Raw genomic sequence first — 22,616 nt, forward strand, 5'->3', positions numbered from 1 at the left:
AAAAGAAACAGAAAAAAAATGGGTTTTGTATTTAGGAAACTTATTATGAAACAAAACCTTTACAATTTCCGTTCAACTTCATGAAAATCAAGATATAAACTACATGAAGCAGTAGTATCATTCCTGAGGAAGAGTGAAATTCTTATTAAGGGAAAATTATTGTTTATTGTTATTCTTCAATTTTTCCTAAATATTAATCTCATCCCACATATAGGCCTACTTTCCAGTGCCCCCTGCCCCTCCCCCATGCCTTGTCTAATGATGATTATTCCTTCCAACTAAATTCTAATAAACTCTTGTTATTTGTTTTTAAGGGTTTGCACCCCTAAATGTCCTGTCAAATTGTAATTGTGGGAAGTGGTTGATTGAAGTCAATTGAGAATTGACATATTAGCAAGATTGGAGGGCTCATGAAAAATACCACAAGGATGTTATTTGTTTTCGAAGACCCCAGGGAATCCAGGAGTTTTCAAAAACATGATATAAACATGAGACTAATACAGATTTAACTCCATGGACACAGGGGGCAAATTTAGGGAGGAGTAATGACTGAAGATAAACTAATTATTGTTATTAAAAATCATTGATTCAATAATTTGCTATCATAATCATTTCAGAAATGCAAGTAATGGGTCGACTATTCAAGAGAAGGGGCACTTTGTGGGTTTTTTAAGGCAAGCACCCCCCACCCCCACCTTAGATCACACCTGTGAATTGTTGATTTTCTCATCACTACCAAAACAAAAATTAATGTTCAATAAAAAAAATACTATAGTACAGGTAATATTTTTTCAGTATGAAGTCTGATTTCAACCAAAATGTTCCTGCTTTCTGTATAAAAAATATGTATATTTCTGGATGCTAGAGTTGTCTAGTTCAAATCAACACACAAAGTGAGTAGTTCAATGGTCTGGATGAGTCCACTAATCTAATAATCCCCTACAGACTAACTATAAACACCAGCTTACAAGCAAAGGATAGTTCGGCATTCAATGTACACTCTATAAAGTCAGTCTACTCAAAGGGGCACTTGTCAATTTTTATTTTTAAATAATTACAAGATCAGAGTCAAATTGAATACATGTACATTCTACACTTGAAATTCCATGGATTTGAAAAATCGGCTGTGAATAGTGACCAGCTAAATATTAGATTCAGATTCAGACTTTGTAAATCTAAAAGATTTGAATTTAAATCTTTTAAGATTTAAAAGTTAATCCTTAAGATTTTAAATAAATTCAAAATTCGGCTGGTCACTATTCACAGACGATCTGGATTTTTTTTAATCCTTGTAATTTAGAGTGTCATGTATTTATTTATCAAAATTGCAATACTTCATTTTCATCTTCCTCTTGATGAGCTTCGTAGAAATTCTATTATATAAACATTAAAGGCTCATATAATCATATTTATTTTTATTATTTGTAGAGTGTTCATACTCTAGTACACAGAAAAAATGTATGCAGCACAGAGACTGCATTTATTATAACAGTTTTCAGATCAAGATTTAGGCTATTTACATGTATTCACAAGAGTTCATATTATGGGTTTATAGGAATATATACACAGTAAAGTTCTGCAGGTGAACTTTTTATTCTTTTATTCTTTTGTTCTTCTCTGGAACATAAAATCATACCTTGATCTTCCAATGAACTCCTATACAGACATCATTCTGCGCCTTTCACCTGCTAATGTGCTGAATATTTTGACATTAACCCAGACAGGATGCACCAGCCCCTATTCAGACTGGTCAAAAAACATTTTATACTGCATTACACTTTCTGTATGGAAGTCCATTTTATTCTTTGGTGTTAATTTTAGGCCTCTGATATGAAATTATAATATCATGAATACCCTATAAAGTTCCTTTTACATCCTCATCGGGAGAGGTTATACACATGTAGCCAATTCGGGATATTGACTTTGATGAGCAGCCACCAACTCATCAAGTTACTTCTAAATATTCACCGGCCTAATGCAAGGAAATAACTATACAAATCATTCTGTTTATAGGCAGAGTGTAGTTCAGAGTTCAAAGGATATTTATATTCCAAAAATCCTTGAAATAAATTTATAGCAAATTAGTTTATAAAAAATAATAAAAAACACACACATTTTAATGAAATTATAAAATCAAATCGAAAGTTTGTTTTTTATAAAAGATTGTAAACTGTAACAACTTATATGGGAATATTGAATATTAATATTGAACAATTCAAATCACAAATGGATTACATGCATGTATGTATTAAACTAAAATTGGTGTTCTGTTTGTTTAACTTGGTACTGTGCTATCATAAAGATGAATTGGATGAATTCAAGACAGATCTATAGGTTTTAAAATAAATAACTAATTACCCATTATATTATTCCCCACCAATCTCTCTTGTGTGAATAACCCCTCGTGTCCGACCACAGACTGCGAAAGGCAAGCTGAGATTGGTTTGGTTTGTGCTTCTGAGATATTGGTTACATCTGATCAATACGAGCGGAGAAGCTGTCGGGATTGACAGATTTGCCAAGAGGGTCAATATTGGGATCGGGCTAATCAGGGAAATGAAAATAATGGATGGGAAAATGAATATCGTTTCAAGTTTTTAATCATTTTGTATGCTATCAGGTATCACGTTGCAAATTATACAATAACGTTTCTCTAAATAGCAAAGCTACAATACATGTACAACACATTACTTTATGAGGGGTGATTATTCTCTCTCGCTCTCTGCATGTTTTTTAATATATCGATATTCAACATTAGTGTCTGGATCTACATGTATTACATGTATCCATCTATCCATCTGCATATATCTTCAATCTATAATATGCTCATCTTTCTCTCCCTCTTATACTTGTCCTTCTCTACACCAATCTATAAGGGGTTTTTCACTGTACACTTTTCTCTCAAAGCATCATAATTCATAATAATGAATAATGGTGGATTCTTTTAAAGCGCACACCACTGTCAGACATGACGCTCATGGCGCTTCATGAGATCACTATTCTGACGAGTTAGGGCAATTAATAATGTAGGACTCTTTGTCTACATTTTATTATTCACTTTTGACAAACTACACTGGTGTACATTATCTATCCGTGTGGCCCTGCACATACAAAACTGTGGTGTTGATTCATTTTACCCCAGTGTTACATTTCTGGTGTTGGGTTCATTCAATACATACATGTACAGGTGTGGGTGTTATTACAACACCTTTTCAGGTTGATACTTTGGTGTTATGTTCAATCTCTAGGGTGTAATTTTAACACCTCAGGGTGTGGTATTCTAGGGACACCAACTGGTGTTAGATTGAACAGTAACACCCCAGTTTTTACACTCTACATGTACGTATACATGTACACCTGAACCTGTGAGTGTCTATTTAGCATCAGTAGATTGCAATTATAATAGTTACAATGTAGGCCTACATGTATATATAATTTCTCTCTCTTTATCTCTTTATTTCTCTATTGTTGTCTGCCCTAAGGTAGGCTTTAAACACCAATATATTTCGCTAGGCATTAAAACCGCCTGATGGTGCAATAATCTTGGTTTCCAAGGTAATTCACAAGCAAGGGTCCCTGGGAATGGTTTACTCGTAAATTGGTCACCATGGCAACCACCTTCTGAAAATGTAATGGCTTATTTTCTTGAATTTTCTTCTCCAGTGAACACTGAAGCTGTGCATTGTCTGGTGACCGGGGCATGTTTCATGATGATGCACCTTGGTGCTCTGAGCGAATCAGATGCAAGGATTTCAATAGCTTTTAATACACAGTCAGTAAAATTCGCTGACTAGTCATTTCGTGAAATTCTCCCCCGAAGGGCATTGTATGGGCCACAGCTACAGTACTGTACTATAACCTGCTGTGCAACTGATTTGATCGAGAAAATCAATATAAAAGCTAAAAAGAGCCAGCAGCAATAAAAACTGCATATCATTGCCCTCATCCTACAGTACAATACATGTAGCTGTTTGTAGTTTTAACAAAACCTAGGCATTTTGATTACAGAAGTTAAACAGAACATAATCTTAGCTTTATGATTAAAAATATCACATAAAAAGGACGTTTGTTTGGGATGTCTGCAAATATCAAAATCTAATTTTTTTTGTACAAATTTAGAAATCAAGCATTGTTAATCTGATCAGATGAGCAAAATGGCTCTACTTTTTCAAAAATTGTAAAAGTCTGATTTGTACAGATTTTGTGCACAATATGAACCACATACATGTAGGCCTACATGTACCTAGTGAATACACTTTGCCAATTTCAGTTTATCTCCTATCCCTAACCTATCACTTCTCCATGTGGCGGCATCAGCAGATTAATTTTTCCATCATTTGATAGCAGTAAACATGCGCTAAAGCAGACCAGTTGAACAAGCAAGCACATAGATTATAAAGCTATTCCAAAGTCAACATACATGTATACCTCAGGGAAATGACCTTGATGATATTGATAACTGAAGTGTGAAGAATAAAAAACATAACAAGGAAACTCGAGTTGCTATCACACGCAGCCCCATCACAAAAATACATATTATTACATTAAAGAGAAAGTTCAAATGTATATCCATGATAAGAAATGATGAAATTGACACATTGTGAATTATAATATTTTTCCAATTTCAAGTCAAAATCTATCAATAAAAAAGAAATTTTCATTTGTGTTTGTAACTTTTGGGAAATTTTGCTCTAAGCCCTAAAATTTGTTTTGATAATTTTCAATAAACATGTACAGTGCATGTACTATGTAACCTGACTTTCAATAAAGTTTAGCTAATTGGTCTCTTTTTGAAAAAAATGGAGGTATAGTGTACATGTTACACCAAAATATTTGTTTCTTTCATTCACAAGTTATCAATTTCAGTTTAATTTTTCTACCATATACCATAAAATCAAGTCTGCCATTGTATGAAAGAATCCCTAATCGCTTTAAAAAGCAATTTCGCACTCTATGGGTTGTAATTACAGAGAATGTAATGTAAGCGGCCAAAAGCTCTTTGACCTTGATCTCGTCTCGCTGTAGTTTCTAATTAATCCGCACTCGGCTCCTATGAACGTTGTTGAATGCCTGGGCATATTGTTGATGAGATCAACACAAAATCGCTCATGAGCATATGGGACAATGATGGCTTTTCATAACAAGATTAGCATTATTAAATGTTCAGGGTGTGATTTCTATTAACAGTGTAAATAACTGAGGTTCGGTATGTTCTGTTGTATGAATTTGCAATTCTTTTGATGAGTCACAACTGAGAGGTCCCCCCCCCCACCAAATCCAGTGTTAATAAGGAACCATACACTGTAGTGCACTGTTTGTTTGAAAACTACATGAATTTTCTTTGTATACACATACCATTACCAATGAAATTTGACCAATTTTAAAATGACCATCAAATTGTGATTCTTATAAAGACCCAAGCACACCTTGCAACTGGTCCACGATCCAAACTGATTTTGATAATAGACAATAATAAAACACCATAAATAATACACAAATTTGTGCATGTGGGCAGAAAGGCAGAAAAGAAGGTTGAATTAGTAACCATTTTTGTCATTTCACATTAAAAAAGACCTGAACTCAGCTCGAACTCTCTCTGTAAAAGTTAAACTGGCCTCATACTTCCTACAATCAATACTTTGATCTGTACAGATACCGTACACGTTTTGTTAATGACCCAGGCCAATAGAAATTGAACAAGGACCCAAACCTTTGGTATAAAGTGTCCCCCAAAATTTGGTCCTTGTTATAAAACTAACTTTTACAAATGGGGCTACACTGTAATAATCGAAAATATAGGCCTATACAAAGCTTCTTCCAATTAGCAAGAATCTTACCTCGGCTATAAAGAAACATAAAGTGGAGGTATATGAGAATTCTCAATTCTGCCATCATTGATCACGGTCGAGTGAATTTGAATCCTACTCTTGATGACTATACATTATCAAAAATAATATTCATCGTTAATTACATTGAACAGATAAGGCAATAGTCAAATTAAACTTGATGATTAACTTTATGGTGTCGTGCGCTATGGTCTGGTGATTTTTAAGGCTAATTTTCAATTGGTCTATTAAATGCCAATTCGTCCAATTACCAACCCATCTGCTGTTATTTGATTTACCATCAGTTTGTCCAATATCCACAGGGTCTAACTGCCATTTTGTCTACTCGCCATTTCTTCTACCAACCAATTGGTCCAACAGTCATTTTATGATTTCGCCTAATTGGATTATTAGGGTGAACTGAATGAAAAGAAATTGGGTACAAGACCAACTGGATATGAGACAAAATGATCACAGGCGAACTGGTGATTATTGGACCAAAGGGTTGTTAGACAAAATGTTGATGGATGGAATGACATTTGACTGATGAGTGGAAGAGTTGGCAGTACAGACAAATCGCACTTTACCACTTTAAGGCAACTAGGCATGATAAGGAATTTGGACAAGAAAGGAACTTTCATGACATTCTACAGGAGCAAAGGTTCCTACATGTACATCCAAAGGATTTAAAAATCGGGTATAGACCAGACTGAATGACAGGTTAATAGGATTACAAGTTTGTATTTTGCAGTAGGACTATTTATCATATGGAAAACACCCACACACAATGACTCATTCTTCTAAATACATTCCATTCCTTTTCAATGATCTTTAACCTAGTATTTACTCAAAGATTTATCCCTTCAGAATGGGAGGGTACACTAGAAATCTACAATGTTCAGTTCAAAGTCCACAGCATTCTCAGACTGCCCTTGTCCTTGTAAGCTTTTTATCTAAGGTCACCACTCTGCATCACTGCTCAGCCAATGGTGTCTTTCTTTCTTTCATTTCCTTTTTCCCCCTCTGTATTTGTTTAGTTTTTTTTTTTTTGGTGGGGGGGGGTATTCCAGTGACAAGCAGATCAAGGGCTCTGTTTGTTTGTTCGCAAAACTTGCAAATAGCAGTGTTCATGTATGTACATGTAGGCTAACAGTCTACATTGTAACACAACTTTTATAAAGCAGCAAATAAATACTGTACAAACATGTGTACATGTAAAAGGGGAAGTACAAACAAAATTCTGCAGTATTTAACATATTATATAGGCTATATTTCAAATATTTGAATCTTTTGCCAGGGAAATCAATGTCCAACACTGACAATTTGAGTGACATGTACAAGCATGCCTATATTAATACTCTTCTTGTACCTTTTCACATTTAAAGGACAAGTCCATCCTAACAAAAAGTTTATTTGAATAAAAAGAGAAAAATATAACGAGCATACCATTGGAAATTTCATCAAAATCGGATGTAAAATAAGAAAGTTATATTTTAAGTTTTGCTTAATTTCACAAAACAGTTGGATGCACATCCTGGTGGGTATGCAAATGAGGAGACTGATGACGTCATCCACTCACTATTTCTTTTGTATTTTATTATATGAAATAGGGAATATCCTACTTTTCTCCTCATTGTCAAGTGAAACGATTATTCCTCGCTGAACATGTGCCAGAATGAGCATTGATTTATTATGATTCAGTCAAGTTGGTTCTTTATTGTCAAATCTACAAAAAAATGAAATATTTTATAATTCAAACAATTAAAAAACTAAAGAAAAAGTGAGTGAGGGACATCATCGACTGTCTCATTTGAGTTGTGCATATATCACTGTTTTGTGAAAAATAAGCAAAACTTTAAAATGTCATAACTTTCTTATTTTTCGATTTTGGTTGAACTTTCAGCGTTTTGCTTGTTTGATTTTCTATATTTATTCAAATCAACATTTTTCTGGGGTGGACTTGACTTTTAAAGGTAGAAATAATCTTTTTGCAAGCAGAGTATGCAATCATACGACGATGCATGATTATAGTTCAAGCGGGATCTAGTACATATCATTCACTATAGTCTGATACTACAATCCTAGCTGTCTCTATAAAGCTCTCACACTTCATTTGCTTTTTATAACAAGGATATGAAACTCAAATGTGGAAGGACAGTTTAGCCTACAGAGTAATTGTTCACATGGCTTTGATAAAGACAAACAGTCAAGCTGAATAAATCATAAATTCCTGGTTCAAACACTAAAACCGCTATCATGGTTAATACAAAGTCCAAAGACCATTTCAAGGGAAATACAAGAAGACATGAACTTGATGACAAAAAACTAAATCATCAGTCTCACAGAGGCCTTTCTGAAACTGCTCTACAGGCCAACAGCTGTGTGATGATATTCAACTTTTCATGGTTTCATATCCACACCAGTAATATTTTATCATTATCATGCAATGGAAATGCTGGTAGACAAGCAATCTCTTTACAGCCTGTACAGGCTACTCCTATTGATCGATTTCAAAATGCACTCAGAGATCGAAAAACTGCACCCAGAAAAGACTGTTCTTATACTGAAGGACCAAAGTTCATTGTCACAACCTGCAATGTTATTCCCAAATGAATGAAAATATACATTGTCCCATGAATGTACCAAGGTCCTTAGAGATAATTCCACTTTCCCAAACATTCCGCAAAGACTAGTCATCAACAGTTTGGCTTACAAAGTGCAAGGTAAGAGGAAAATATTTTGAGAAAGGTATATTCACTGCAAGACTCCATGCAATAAACTATGAGAAAAATATGTTCCTAGTATAATAGAGACAGTACACAGCAACATATAGGGCCTACAAAATGTAATTAAATTCCAGCATAAACATGTATGTACTATAAAAAGAAAAAGTTAATAATTTATAGGGGAATGAAACCTTTGGAACAAGTAGGCTTGTGTCGAAACAGCAAAATCAAAGAATAAGAACAAAGAAAGTTTGAGAAAAATCAGACAAATAATGAGAAAGTTATGAGCATTTGAATAATGCAATCTCTAATGCTATGGAGATCCTCCCATTGGCAACGCGACAAGGATGTGTGATGTCACACATGAACAACTTTCCCTTTGATGGACTATGAAATACCCTGAAAATGTGTCTTTTTGCTTTTTTGTATGGTGATACAAACTCTTTATCCATGATGTATTCTTCAAAATTCTGCATTACATGCCCTCCTATAGAAAGAATACATGTTCTACTGTTGGTTTTAATAAAAGAGGCAATTTAAGTGAAATATATACTAAAGTAATGGGGAGAGTTGTTCAAGAGTGACATCACACATCTTTGTCGCATTGCCAATGTGAGGATCTCCATAGCATTAGTAATTGCAATATTCAAAAGCTCATAACTTTCTCATTACTTGTCCAATTTTTCTCAAACTTTCGTTGATCTGTTTCTTTGATTTTTCTGTTTTCACACAAGCTATCTTGGTCCAAAGGTTTCATTCCCCTTTAACAAACCACTACAATACCACAACCATAATAAACATGTAGCAAGAGCAATACATGCAAGTCAATACCATAAATACCAATGAAAAAATTCACCCAAAGTGTCTGATCAAAGTGACTACATGTATGATAAAAATATCATTTCATTATCGTATTGAAGGATATTATCATCCATGGATTAGATGTACAAGGAATGTATGTTTGCCCAATTACATGCCAATTCTATTGATTGCATGAATGAGTCATTTCACATATGAATGCATACCAATCTATTACAAACATTGTAAGTTTGTGTAGACAAGTATTGATTTAATGCTGGGAAAACAACAGAAGTTGAAGTCAAATTCAGAATGTCAAAGTCCACAAACTGTAGAGTCCAGAGACTCTGTAAAGAGGCCTTTATGTACTTTAATTAGTATTGTGAGACACAACATGATCTCTGCTCCTTGCGTTCTTTGAATTTTGTTACAAATTCAAACTTTCCTTTAAATAATAAGTAGTACATACTACATTATAGCCATCCTTGGTTGCACACATATTATCATGACCCTCAATGACCATGGAGTTGCGACCACCACTAGTTTAACCCACTGTGCAGTGTGAACACTAATAATCTTTCAAACCGATTCCCACAATCTGTTCAGCAAGGAACAAAATATGGTCTAACAAATTTCACTTTTTTTATCTTAATTACTTGATAGACTTGATAGTAAAATACTAGACTACATGTAGTGAATTTGATGATTAAGAGCTACACATGATAATAGATCCAGGATTTCAAGCCTGCATTCTCATTGGATTTATAATTGGTATCGATGCACTATTATTGCAAGGCAATAAAGCCATAATAACTGAGGACAGTTACATGTAGGTTGATTGGAATTGTGATATTTTTAGCCATACCATTTTTTCTACCAGTATTATAGCTGGTAGAAACATTATAGACCTATAATACTAGGTGGTTTCAGACCGCCTCGAAGTTCGCCAGTTCCAGGTATTCTCTGATCGGGAAATTTACCCCGATCAGAAAATACCAGGTATTTTGGTAATGTGAAAGCAAACTACGCGTAATTTCCCCGAAAGAAAATACCCGCTAAATAGTAGGTACTTGGCGAAATTACGAGAACTTTCGTGGGGATTTTCCCAAGGTCGCAGGTATTTTGGCGATGTGAAAGCAAATTACGGGAACTTTTAGCCCAGCGTGTCGTTGGGTGCGGCGGCATGGGTGGCTGCTGGGCTAGTGATTTTGAATCTCGCGCCTTGCCTGCTTATCAGACCATACTGCGCATGCTCGTAACTTCGGGAACTTATTCCGAAGGATGTGTTTCGGGGCGGTGTGAATGCAGGAATAATTAACGGGTATTTTTTAGCCTTAAAAAGTTCTCGTAATTTAACGGGGATTCTTGTGATCGAGGCGGTTTGAAACCGCCTATTGTTACACCACTTCAATGTCAGTGGTTCCATTCCAGGCTTAATACTCTTCAGCTCAGTTCATTTATTTGGTCTTCCAACTTTGAGTTTGAATACATGACAAACATACAAGTGTGTATGAAACAATAATCAGAGTACATGATAAAACATACAAGTATAAAAAAGAGTATGCATAAAGCATTGTTTTTTTTAATACATTGTACAGCTTAAGACAGTTACATGTAATACACACATGTACAGTTCATATACTTTGTCACTTGAAGCCTTGTACTCTGCCACACCCCCCCCCCCTTCCCTCTGAAAGTTCCTGTAGAAAGAAGTTGTGCCACTATTAAAAATGAAAGCATTCCGGGCACTAATTAATAATTATTTAACTACCACCATTCTGGCTAAAGTACTAGTTCCAGTCCCAGAACCCATACTCTTGAGCTTTTGATATTTTACTACAAACAAAACCTCTTTTGCTAATTGCTATTTTGACAAAGATCTAGACCTACATGAATATGTACAGTATGTATTGGCGTGCCCTGTTTCACTGTATTGGTATACTTCCTCAATTCAGTCATGAAATCAATGCTGGAAGCAGATGATCCTGCATTGGTTCTACCTCTCAAATGTATGAAATCTCATCTACCTACACATGCAGTATATGTAAAGTACAAGTACTTGATATGAAAGTGAAATGATGTTTTGAGTGACAGCCTGATACATCATATATTTCTATATAAGATTACATTCATTTCCTCCTACATGTATTTACATATGACCACTAGCATTCAAAATTTGTATGTTGTAAAAGGGATTGCATTTCCATGGACAAAAATTAATAAAAAGTGACTGTACAGTGTAATTATATTAAAACTCACTTTAGAACTCTACAGTAAATTATGTTCCATTCAGATGACTGTGAAAAGCAAATTATAATAACAAATCAATTTTTGTGGTAAAGACACTGGTGATATTGATAATGACTACCTCAGTAGTGTACAGGTATTCGCTGCATTTTTTTATGGAGTTTGACGGTGTATGATTTTCTTTCAATAAATCATTTGAAAAGAACTAAAAACTGTACCAGTAATATTGAGATGAAACTTATTTTGTGAGGTGTTTCTTTTTGCAAGTTTCCTTACTTTTTCCCTGTCAAAGCTTCAATGTACTATGCGTAAAGTATGATACTTGTACACTCATAACTTTATTACAGAAGTTAAATACAAAGTTCGGGGCAATGACTGAAAGTGTCTAGGTAGCAGTGTATCAGATCATGGACTACTCTAGTAGGTCCATGATCTGATAATGATGAGTAGATGATGAGTAGAAAGATCCAAGCATGCCTGTAAAGCAGCTTATGGGCCTGGCCCTTCATATGGATTTCCTAGCCTCCTTCTCTGCATCAAACCTGTCTGCATGGCTTCCTATCGATAATCGAACACAAACTGAAACAAAGATCTACTTCAAACCCAACAAGGCAATCAACAATCCACTGTAAAACACCAAGGATAGCAACAGTCAGTATGAAAGGTCAAATAGAATACAGCTCTATTTTGGAAGAGTTGAACTTAATGCCACACCCCCTTTGAACACTGGTCCCCCCCCCCCTTGGCCCCACCCCTTCCTAATCAAGAATGTTTCTTCTTTTAAGCATTGACTTGACGAATAAAACATTTGTACCCATAATACCAATGTACAACTGGAGTTCCTCCTCTTTTTATGAGCTTTCGATATTTTAAACAAAACCAGGCAATTCTTCACAACTAACTGGCCTATGAGTGACCAACCAAAACAAATTAGATAGTATTTGTTTTAATTCCTTGTTGTCTTTGACTTTTATAAGATCATGAAATTTGGCTCAATGGCTTGAGTAGACACCAAGTTTCCTACATTGTAATATACCAAACTGTAGACCTGTAAGGGGGGAATGGGTTTTATAACAAAAAAACCCCAGATGTTATTCTTAAAACTTTGGCAAAAACAAGGAAATGTGTGGTTTGACTTCAGAGGTTATTGTGGAGTGCTGTTGTAATAAAGCTACATGTATGAACAGACATTGGTACTATAAAAATGCAAGAACCTCCTCATACTGTTAGTTTTAACTACTAAAAATTACATCCACAATGAAAACCATTTCAGGATGTGTGGATTAGCCTACATCTTTTTGTGTTTCTTCGGTAAAGAGGAGGTGCATTTTAAGAATAGTATCGGTCATTCAGTGTGGTCACAGCCATTATGTCATCATTTCCTGAACTTAACCTTGCTGATAAAGTGTCATTTCAAGTTCCTGAATACCTAATTTTAACCAAAAGTTCTCTTGAACGATTCTATCATTCGAAGCAATTTTTTAGCTAATTTAGTCATGGATAAGAGCAGTTAGTGGTAACTTCAATTTTAAAGAAGTTCTCAGGTTTGTCAACATTGATCTATAGATGTAAATGTTGTACTTACAGTACTTGACGCAAATATTTGTTTGCTCTGTGCTTCATTTTTGTATTACAATGGGATCTTTCACCTCTCAAAATTCAACGTATCAATTAGATTTTGCACAAAATAAAGTCAAGGCAAAGTATAGGTCTAGTAGATAATTGTGGGTACAGTGACCCAACAATATTTCTTCATTATTTATTCACTCCATGTTCTTGATGTTTATATCACAATAGGATCCCTCATATCTCACACTTGAAGAGAGAGTCAGCTCTACATATTAAAACTCAAATGTAATATTCCGTGAATGCTTTTATTTTAAAGTAAATGCAAGGGATAACAATGAGAATATCTAAATATACACCACGGGTAAATTTGAAATACATACAAACATGTACATTTTTTTTTGTATATAAGAATCCATGTCCAGCGATGAAAGACAAATCTCTCCCCTGTAAAATCAGACATGACTCATTCATAAAAAATGTGATTGGAATATTGTTTTTAAATAAAAAAAAGCATTATAAAATACACTGTAGCATGAAAAATATATACCATAGAAGAATCAAAATCATTAAAATCATTAGAAAACAAGGAATAAAAAAGTGATAACAAAAGTATTAGTTATAGCTGTGTCATCTAGCGACTGTCTGGCAAAACTCCAATGGCAGTCAATCACCAATCTAGGGCAAAGAATTATCATGTAACAGAAGGATGTGAAAAGGCAATTAATTTGATTAAAGCTGCAATATATACTTGGAACCTGCAGAAAAAAAGAGGGAGAAATGGGGATAAAAACATTTAATTCTGGTAAAACGTTTACCCTGATACTAAGGTTGAACATACTCATCAACATAGCAATTTCTGTCATAATCCACTTACCAAAATTCTCATGAAACGATCATCGAGCTCCATTTTCTCTGGCATGGCCTGCTTTGATGCCATCAAAGGGTAGCTATTCCTTCGCTTCAGCTGGGGGGAACTCTCGCCGTTCCCCATGGTTGAGTCTTTTTCACTAAAAGGCCCTGAATCCTAGATTATCCACTCCCGAATAAAATCCAGTCGATTCCTACTCCTAGAAAAGAAGAGACAACGGTGAATATTAATGAAAAATGGCAATTAGACTAGAGGGAGTCTACATGTTCTTGTACAAAAGAATAGAGTGGAGTAAAGTTTAATTATTAAATTCTTTGCAAATTAATGATCTAAACTCCGTCCCTGGCCTATTAATTTCAATACAAATAGTGTGCAGGCCAAACTAACACCACCTCTCTCTCTCTCCTATTCTTCCTCCGCCAAGATCGGAGATCCAAGGCACCGGTGGAAGGGCCGCAATTATATTGCGTTCTATTTCCAAATGAATTGTTAAAAGATAAAGTTGTAATGAAGACTAACAAGTGAAGTGTAAGAAACTTAGAACAATATCTACATGTTTTTTGTATAAAAAAAATGACATAAAAATAAATAGATCTAAAGTTAGAGACTAGACGGTAGACTCTAGACCTAGACTCGCTAGACTATTAAAAAACCCAACAGCCCAAGAAATTTTATAAAAACATGAATAAACATGAAGGAAGATAGGTAGAATGAAATATCTGGTCTATTACCATGATTACATTCTTTATTTCTGTGAAATAGTGACTTAGAAAAAATATATCTAACCTTTTAGGCCTACGTGTACTAATACTTACTTGCACGTTGCAGCACTGTTAATCAACAACATCTAAAGAATGCACTATTGGCAACCAACGGATATCTCACATCAATCTCCCGGGATTCTCCGGGGTGATGGTAAGCAGCGAAAAGGATAAAAAGTGCGACAAAATAAAACATCAAACTCACCTATTTACGTCGGGTTGACAGTAATCTCTATCACACAGAAATATTAATCCAAGATCACAGAATCGGTATCAGAATCAATCCACGAATAAAGACGAATTTCCAAGCCCGAAAACGTAGTTAACGAAGTTTGTAAACAATTTCGGTAGCACTGCACACACTCCCACAACGATTTCTGTATAATCTCTGCAGCTAGCTAGCTATGCGATCACGATGAGAGAGATCGAGAGAGATATCTTCAACTTTTTGCGCTTGTATGGCAAGCCAATCTCGAAGCAGACTGACCATAATGGACCGGACCTCGAGTAGGAATAAATGTCATGGACTGATCATAGAGACTAATAACGCTATAACTAGTATTATATTTTTATTGGACTGACCCAGGGGCGGCGATCCTGGGAGGGGGGCAGGGGACAGGGCCCCACTTTTTGAAGCACTGAAAAAGTGTCATTTTTATGCAAAACATGCCCCCCACGAACGTGTACCCCTTTCATCCGAGGAAGACCCGTTTCGAGTGTTACCAAGTGCAATTTCTCCTTCAAGTGTCAATTTTTAACCAAAAAATGCCCCCTCTCGAACGTGTTCCATGCCCCCTTTCAAATGAGCAGGACCCGTTTTATGTGTGAGTAAGTGCCCTCGCCTTCTTGTAATTGCCCTTATCCGTATCAGAGACAATTTTTACCCAAGAAAAGTGCCCCTAACAAACATGTTCTGTACCCCTGCCAACTGAGAAGGTCCCGTTTTATGTGTGAGCAAGTGGCCCTTGCCTTCTTGTAAGTGCCCTTTCTCGTATCAGTGCCAATTTTACCTAAGAAAAGTGCCCTTAACAAACATGTTCTGTGCCCCTGAGAAGGACTCGTGTTATGTGTGAAGAAGTGTCCTTTTGAAAGAAGTAAACAACATTCTCATTTTTATATGTTACTTAGAAGAATAACCCTACACGCCTTTAGTTTCATGAGTCATGTGAGTGGGGTAGATAAGCAGTGCCGTGCAGATGGGGGACTCTTGCTCCCACCCCCCCCCCCCCTCGCCCCCGAAAAGAAAAACAATTATATACGTGGCGCCTATATAGTCTCACTCTGCTACGCAGGTGAGACCAAAACAAAACCACTAGAATGAAAAAAAAGAAAAACGGAAAAGAGAAGAGTGAAATATATTATTTTCTGAATATCATGTCAAAGTATATCACAAAATTGGATTTTTGTTTAATTTTAAAATGTTTGCTTGCTAGCTTCGCTCACTCACAGCTTCTTGTGAATTTTAGTTGATACTAAATATCTAGCCCTCTTAAATTTTTTTGCTCATTACACCACTTTTTGAGATAGTGTCCTTATCAAAATGAAAGGTGCCTTTTTTCAATATGCCCCCTCCCCGCTTTCAACTTCGCTCTTGCGCCCCTGGACTAACTGAGTTTAATCATGTGTTGTTTTATAATATAAAGTTGAAAGTAAATTGATCTCAATATAAAATCATGATTGCAAACCGCTTCATATAGTTTCAAATCGCAACCCATGGCAAGAAGAGGCACTTTCGGGCAATTATATTCGCTGGGCCCTGGGAACGATTTTGGGGAGGGTGTGCTGATTCGCAAGGGGTTCACTACAAAACTATACTAGGGCCTACGTCTACATACCAGAATTCCAGGGGGTGCTACCTATATGAAAAATATGCGACTGGGCCCAATATAACGATAATCGTGTTTCCATAGATTTGATTTTCGATCGGATTATTTGTGTTGAATAACCCCCCTCCCAACTTTCGTGCATTTGTTTATGTGTTTATGTTTTTTAGTCATTTTGTTTGATTCTTTATTTTCATCGAACATTTTTCATCCTCTTCCTCCTCATCCTCATCATCATCACCCTTATCATCGTCACCATTATCATCATCATCTTCATATTTTTAAACGAACGTATCCTTGTTTAGGTCATAGTTGGTGAGTTTTTTTCAATGATAGTAATCAGATTCAATCAGGTGATATGGGGGAGAGGGGACTCATCAACTATCAGTATACAAGCAGTATAATTTGAATTGTCGTTTGATTTAATTTCTATTACTGAAACACTGCAACATTTTAATTCAAAATTGTAATCTTAAATATTTACCGTATATGATGTGTTTGACTATTTATGTTTGTATGTCTCTTATCTTTCCCAGGGAACTCTTGTAAATCAGTTTACCTAATTGAAGAGGCAGGGACGGACATAGGCGGATTTGAGGTGGGGGACGATCCCCCTTTAAAATTTTTGTTGATAAGCTTTTTTTTTTTTTTTTTTTGCTTTTCAATCTTTTTTTCCTGCGTCCCCCCTAAATTCATATGATCCCTCCTAAAATGGGTTTGGTCTCCCCCTAAAATTTAGGCTGATGACCTTTTTTTTTTTTTTTTTACTTTTTACATTTTTTTACCTGTGTCCATCACAAAATTTCAGATGGCCCCTCCTAATTTTGTTGGCTTCCGCCGCCAATGGGGACGGATCCAGGATTTTCCAAGGAGGGGATATTTTGTACATGCAGAAAAAATCCCCCCCCCGAAAAAAAAGTTCTTCACTTTATTTGACAAGCAAAAAAAAGAAGAAAAGGTTATTATCATTACAAAATGGAGTGCATTTTGTTCTTGGGAAAAAAATGACAAGCAATAATAAAAACTCCCCTAAAAAGTCTTCACTTGCATATATGCACTACCAAGGGCGCCGGAAGCGGGGGGGCAGGGGGGCACTTGCCCCCCAAATAAAATTTTTGGGGGGCAAAACGAGATTTTGCCCCCCCCCCCAATGTGCCCCCCTGAAAGTAAAAAAAGGATAAATTATGTAAGGACAAAAGCAAACGAAGGCACTTTTCTGCCTGAAAATTGTCATTTCCATTGTCAAAAATGAAAAAATTTTGCCCCTGACGGGGCAAATACATTATCATAGTAAGCCTCGCGTCTTTCGACGAACAGTTCCTCTGTGAAACATACCTTTGATAAGCCCCTTTTCCATCTTATTACAGTGTGACAACGTTTAACCTTTTAATGAATACAGTTCAGACTAATAGCGAATGGCAAATTGATAGTGGTCCACCAATTATTAGGTTTATAACTCCTTGATGCTGGCTGTGTCGTCTAACAAACGCGCGGTCGGCCAGAAACGCTCAGACCGGACCCGATATCACTTCCCACTCGAAAGCAACTTGAGATAATGTTTAGACATGAAAAAAATCAAATCTGTGAAAGTGTCTTCTTGATCGGACTCATATTATCCGAGATATGAATAAAATGTAAATAAAGAATATAAAAGAAAAAAATAAGCGTTACAGTACTGCTCTACTATAAAAAAAATCTTAAGATATTTTCACAGCCCCGTATTTTCCTCTATTCCTTTTCATTGGCATGACTGGAAGGCGTTTTGTCTGATACTATTTCAGCTCATATGATATAGCACTTATGTATTTTAGATTCCAAAACTTCTTCCCATTACCTGTTACTAATCAGATCGAGATGGCAGCTATGTTCTCTGGTTCATCCCAGCTTTTGTTATTCATGGACGTTTGCAAAAATCTAAAAATAATCCGGGAGTGGGTGGGGCTGCAAGACCTAAATTTTCGAAGAAACTTAAGAGCGAGGGGGTTTGTGATGGGGGAGCTTAAAAATTTTCTAGAATAAAATTGAAGGATTTCGTGCACACTTTTGGTGAATTTTGTGAATTTTGCCCTCTCGATCGGCGGCCCCGGCTGCGTACGGTCATGTTTGCCATCTTAAAGTCTTTAAAAGGCCTATATTACATTGGTTTGAAACAATTTCGTTTGCAATAAGGCTCGTAATTTGCTGGAACTGCGACCCTGATCATGAAGAAACACCAGTCTGGGTCAGAAGGGAGGAAACAGAAGGAGCAAAAAGAACTCCAAGACTGTTTAATTCTCAAGAAATTTATTTTTGAATGTTATTAGAAACGCAACTTTTATACTCCATTTTTACACAAAGACCTTACCAAGGGGGGGGAGTCCCACAGCCTCTCCCACTCGATCGCTTCGGTATCTCACACTGTCAAAAATATTGTGCCCCCTTCGGGATTTTGCCCCCCCAAAACTGAAAGTGTTCCGGCGCGCCTGTGCACTACATATTCCCCTAACAAATATTTTGTTATGCCTCTGAAAGGGGGGGGGGGGCACGGGTTGGCTGTGCCCCTAACTGGATCCGCCACTGTCAATGGGCTACCCAGAATGGTAAAAGAAACATTGAAATAGATAATACATCAATAATCAATCAATTGATAATCTATCAGCATCATCACCGTTTTACGCTGGCAACAACTGTTCTTTTATGAAAATAAAACATGACGGGTGATGGCGCTCTCGCGCTAAGAGAAACGGTGCCATTTATTTCCCATCCTCGATGTGGAAACTTGTCATCTTCACTGGCAGACTGGGGTCAACATTAAAACAGATTTCCAAGATAGAAGAAGAAGGAAAATAAGAAGAAGAAGAAGAGGAAGAGGAAGAGGAAGAAGAAGAGGAAGAAGAAGAGGAGGAAGAAGAAGAGGAAGAAGATGAAGAAGAAGAGGAAGAAGAAGAAGAAAACAGATTTCCAAGAAAGAAGAAGGAGGAGAAGAAGAAGAAAACAGATTTCCAAGAAAGAAGAAGAAGGAGAAGAATAGGAAGAACAAGAAGAAGAAGAGGAAGAGGAGGAAGAAGAAGAAAGAAGAAGAAGAAAAGAAAACGTATCCGTAAGTCCGTAACGTAATGTGTGAGGGGAAGAAATGATGGATGGGAACGGATTATTAGTAGTACCCTTCTAAATTAGTCCGGCGTCTTTCAGCATGGACATTGGTATTTATTTTCTTTACGAATGTGTGCTCATTCATCCGTGAATAAATAAAACACAGGGCCCTGCATGGGAACGATTTTTGACAGTTGGGGTGCTGAAATCTTTCCTCAAAGGTGGGAGGGGGGGACATATATTTAGTTTTCAATTGTTCTTTTATACAAACACACACACACATTTGAGCAATGTTTGTATAGTTCTGAACAACAAGCGAATGTAACAAATACATAATAACTGCGAGCAGATATTTTTAATATACGCTCTGGCCTGATCGATCGACCTGTTATGAGGACTGTATGCAGTAACCAATGAAGGCAATACATATATCAACAATCAAATAATGCGAGCGCGAAGCGCAAGCTGAAAAAAAAGACATTCCGACCTAAATACAGGACATTCGAAACAATTTTTGTAATCATGAACAGGATAGGTAAATAACTATACAATTGATGCGAAGCGCGAGCGGAAACAGAATTGAGATTTCAGACCTAAAAACGAGACATTCTAAGCACTTTTCTAATCATGAACAGGATAGGTATATAACTATACAATTTATTGACGCGAGCGCGAAGTGCGAGCGGAGATTTCAGACCCCAAAACGGGACATTCTATTCATGTTGTGTAAATCAAGAAAATGATAGGTAATAGGATATCTTCCTACATTATTAATGTGAGCGCGAAGCACGAGCACATATTTTTGCTATTCTGATCTGAAACCTTATGATTTAAGCACGTTTAGAGTGGTACTCAAGACTGAATGTAAAATGGTTTGATCAGATAAAGCAAAATCAGACGAACAAAATAATGAAAATTTGATCAAAATCACACAAGGAATATCTAAGTTATTGAATTTTAAAGATTAGCATTATAATTCATGTGAAACACTTTTAGGCATGTCTTTACCAATATTCAATGAGCAAACGAATGATTTCCCACTTGTTCTTTTGTATTTTATTATATGAAATTAGGTTTATTAAATATTTTTCCCCTTCAAGAACCAAATTCAATTGAATTAACAAATGATTTAGTCCATTAGATATTCTTTGCTGCAACTTATTTCATTATTAGAGAGACATATCATTCACACTGGTATGCAAAAGTGAAACAATTTTTATTCCATGTAATAACTTAAGAAAATTCATAGTGGGAATGAAACATCATCAACCCATTATTACATATTCATGACGACATGCATATCACTGTTTAAAAAAAAATGTTGCTAAACTTGTTATCAGATCTTGATAAAAAAAAAATTATTTTGATAAAATGTATTTAATATAAATATTTTCACACCGGAGTACCCCCAAAACAAGTTGCGTATCTAAAAAAAAATTATGCGTGCGGCTGTTTAGATTAAGACCTAGTATCTGGGAATTTTAAATACCTTTTTTATATTATAAAACTCATTAATGCGAACGCGAAGCGCGAGCAGATAATATTTGATATTCCGATCTGAAAAAGGGTGAATTTAAACACTTTTTCAAGTACTATGTCGGAAAATTCTAAAGGGAGGGGGGTTCTACAAAACGTCGTTCATTTTCATTACATTCTGTCATTTATCATACCTACCAGATTTTCAGGAGGTGCTGCCTATGGAAAATAACACACGCAGCACCCCAAGAAAAATTTTGGGGGTGCTTTAATGCCCCCAGCATACCCGCTTCCCAGGGCCATGCGGCATTTCCAGGTACTCGGGAGCTAAGTACCCGGGTATATATAGTGGTGTATCCCCTATACCCTTTGCAAGTAAAATGCATTGGGCGACTAAATTGTTATATTACTTATATCATAGTGGGCGTCTTCAAATAATCATTGAAAATCACTATTTAAGGTGGTTTTTTCAAACCTCATTGATTCAAATGACCTCCACTGCTCAAAGAAAGTGCATGCCTTTTTGTTTCGTGTGTGTCTAGGCAGGGCCGCGGCGATTTGGCGCCATTTACGCCGAAAACATTAAAATGAAGCGAAATAAAGATAAACCAGACAGGTGATCAACCTTTATAAACCAAATGAATCCAACTGGCACGTGACATGCAATACAGCATGGCCATGCCATTTCTAATTTCATCGTGTTTATCATTGCAGGGCACGTGCACGTTCATGAACACTGATGCGTAATAAAAATTTCTTTATATTGTGTTCCCATTTATTACATTCCAAACAATTCATATTTAATACCAGTGTTTTATGTTTGGGCTGATATCACTTTTATTACTCTTTTTTGTAAAAAGCACTGTACTTTTGCCACTTTTTCGTCTTTATCATGTTTATTTTTTTTTTTACAGACATGGTGATTACAAGAAAGCCGGGACGTTTTCATTTATTAATTACTAGCAAATGACGATGTTTACTGCGTTGTTTTCAACAATTGGCGTTTGAAAAGGTGCAAATATATATGTAATATATTTTCAATATCAGCTCTTCTTTTTGTATGAGAGCATGTGCATGCCGCCTCAATTATTTTGGGGTTAACCAAGGAGTATTAAAGGGGTACTCTATAGGATGAATGTAGTATGATATGTATATACAAATACGAAAATCAAAGTTGCGACATTTTCAATGAGCAAACCCTACTTATTCTTTTGTATTATAAATATTTTATTCTACTGTAACACTATAATGTTTTTAATGATGGTTGATATATATTCGTAGTTATGGTAGCGTTCGATGGCGTATATATATATTGTGTTACAGTCGAATAAAGATGAGAAGACGATGATTATGCAGTTCCAATATAATATATTTATTCACCCTTCCTTGAAGGTAGAAAGGATGTAATATTGATGAGAAGTATACAATGAAGAAATATAAATAACAGTATA

The 22,616-nt window shown here is 35.9% G+C and overlaps 1 long non-coding RNA gene across 1 annotated transcript; it reads right to left on the minus strand.

The window, feature by feature from the left end:
• Positions 1 to 14,042: 14,042 nt before the first annotated feature.
• Positions 14,043 to 15,244, minus strand: LOC121426808. Its single transcript, XR_005971631.1, has 2 exons — positions 15,000 to 15,244; positions 14,043 to 14,232 (listed from the first exon to the last, which is right to left on the minus strand). It is a non-coding gene; the product is annotated as an uncharacterized LOC121426808 (long non-coding RNA).
• Between the last annotated feature and the right edge of the window lie 7,372 nt (positions 15,245 to 22,616).

Source organism: Lytechinus variegatus, chromosome 13 (genome assembly GCF_018143015.1).
Source record: "Lytechinus variegatus isolate NC3 chromosome 13, Lvar_3.0, whole genome shotgun sequence".
Lineage (NCBI taxonomy): Eukaryota > Metazoa > Echinodermata > Echinoidea > Temnopleuroida > Toxopneustidae > Lytechinus > Lytechinus variegatus.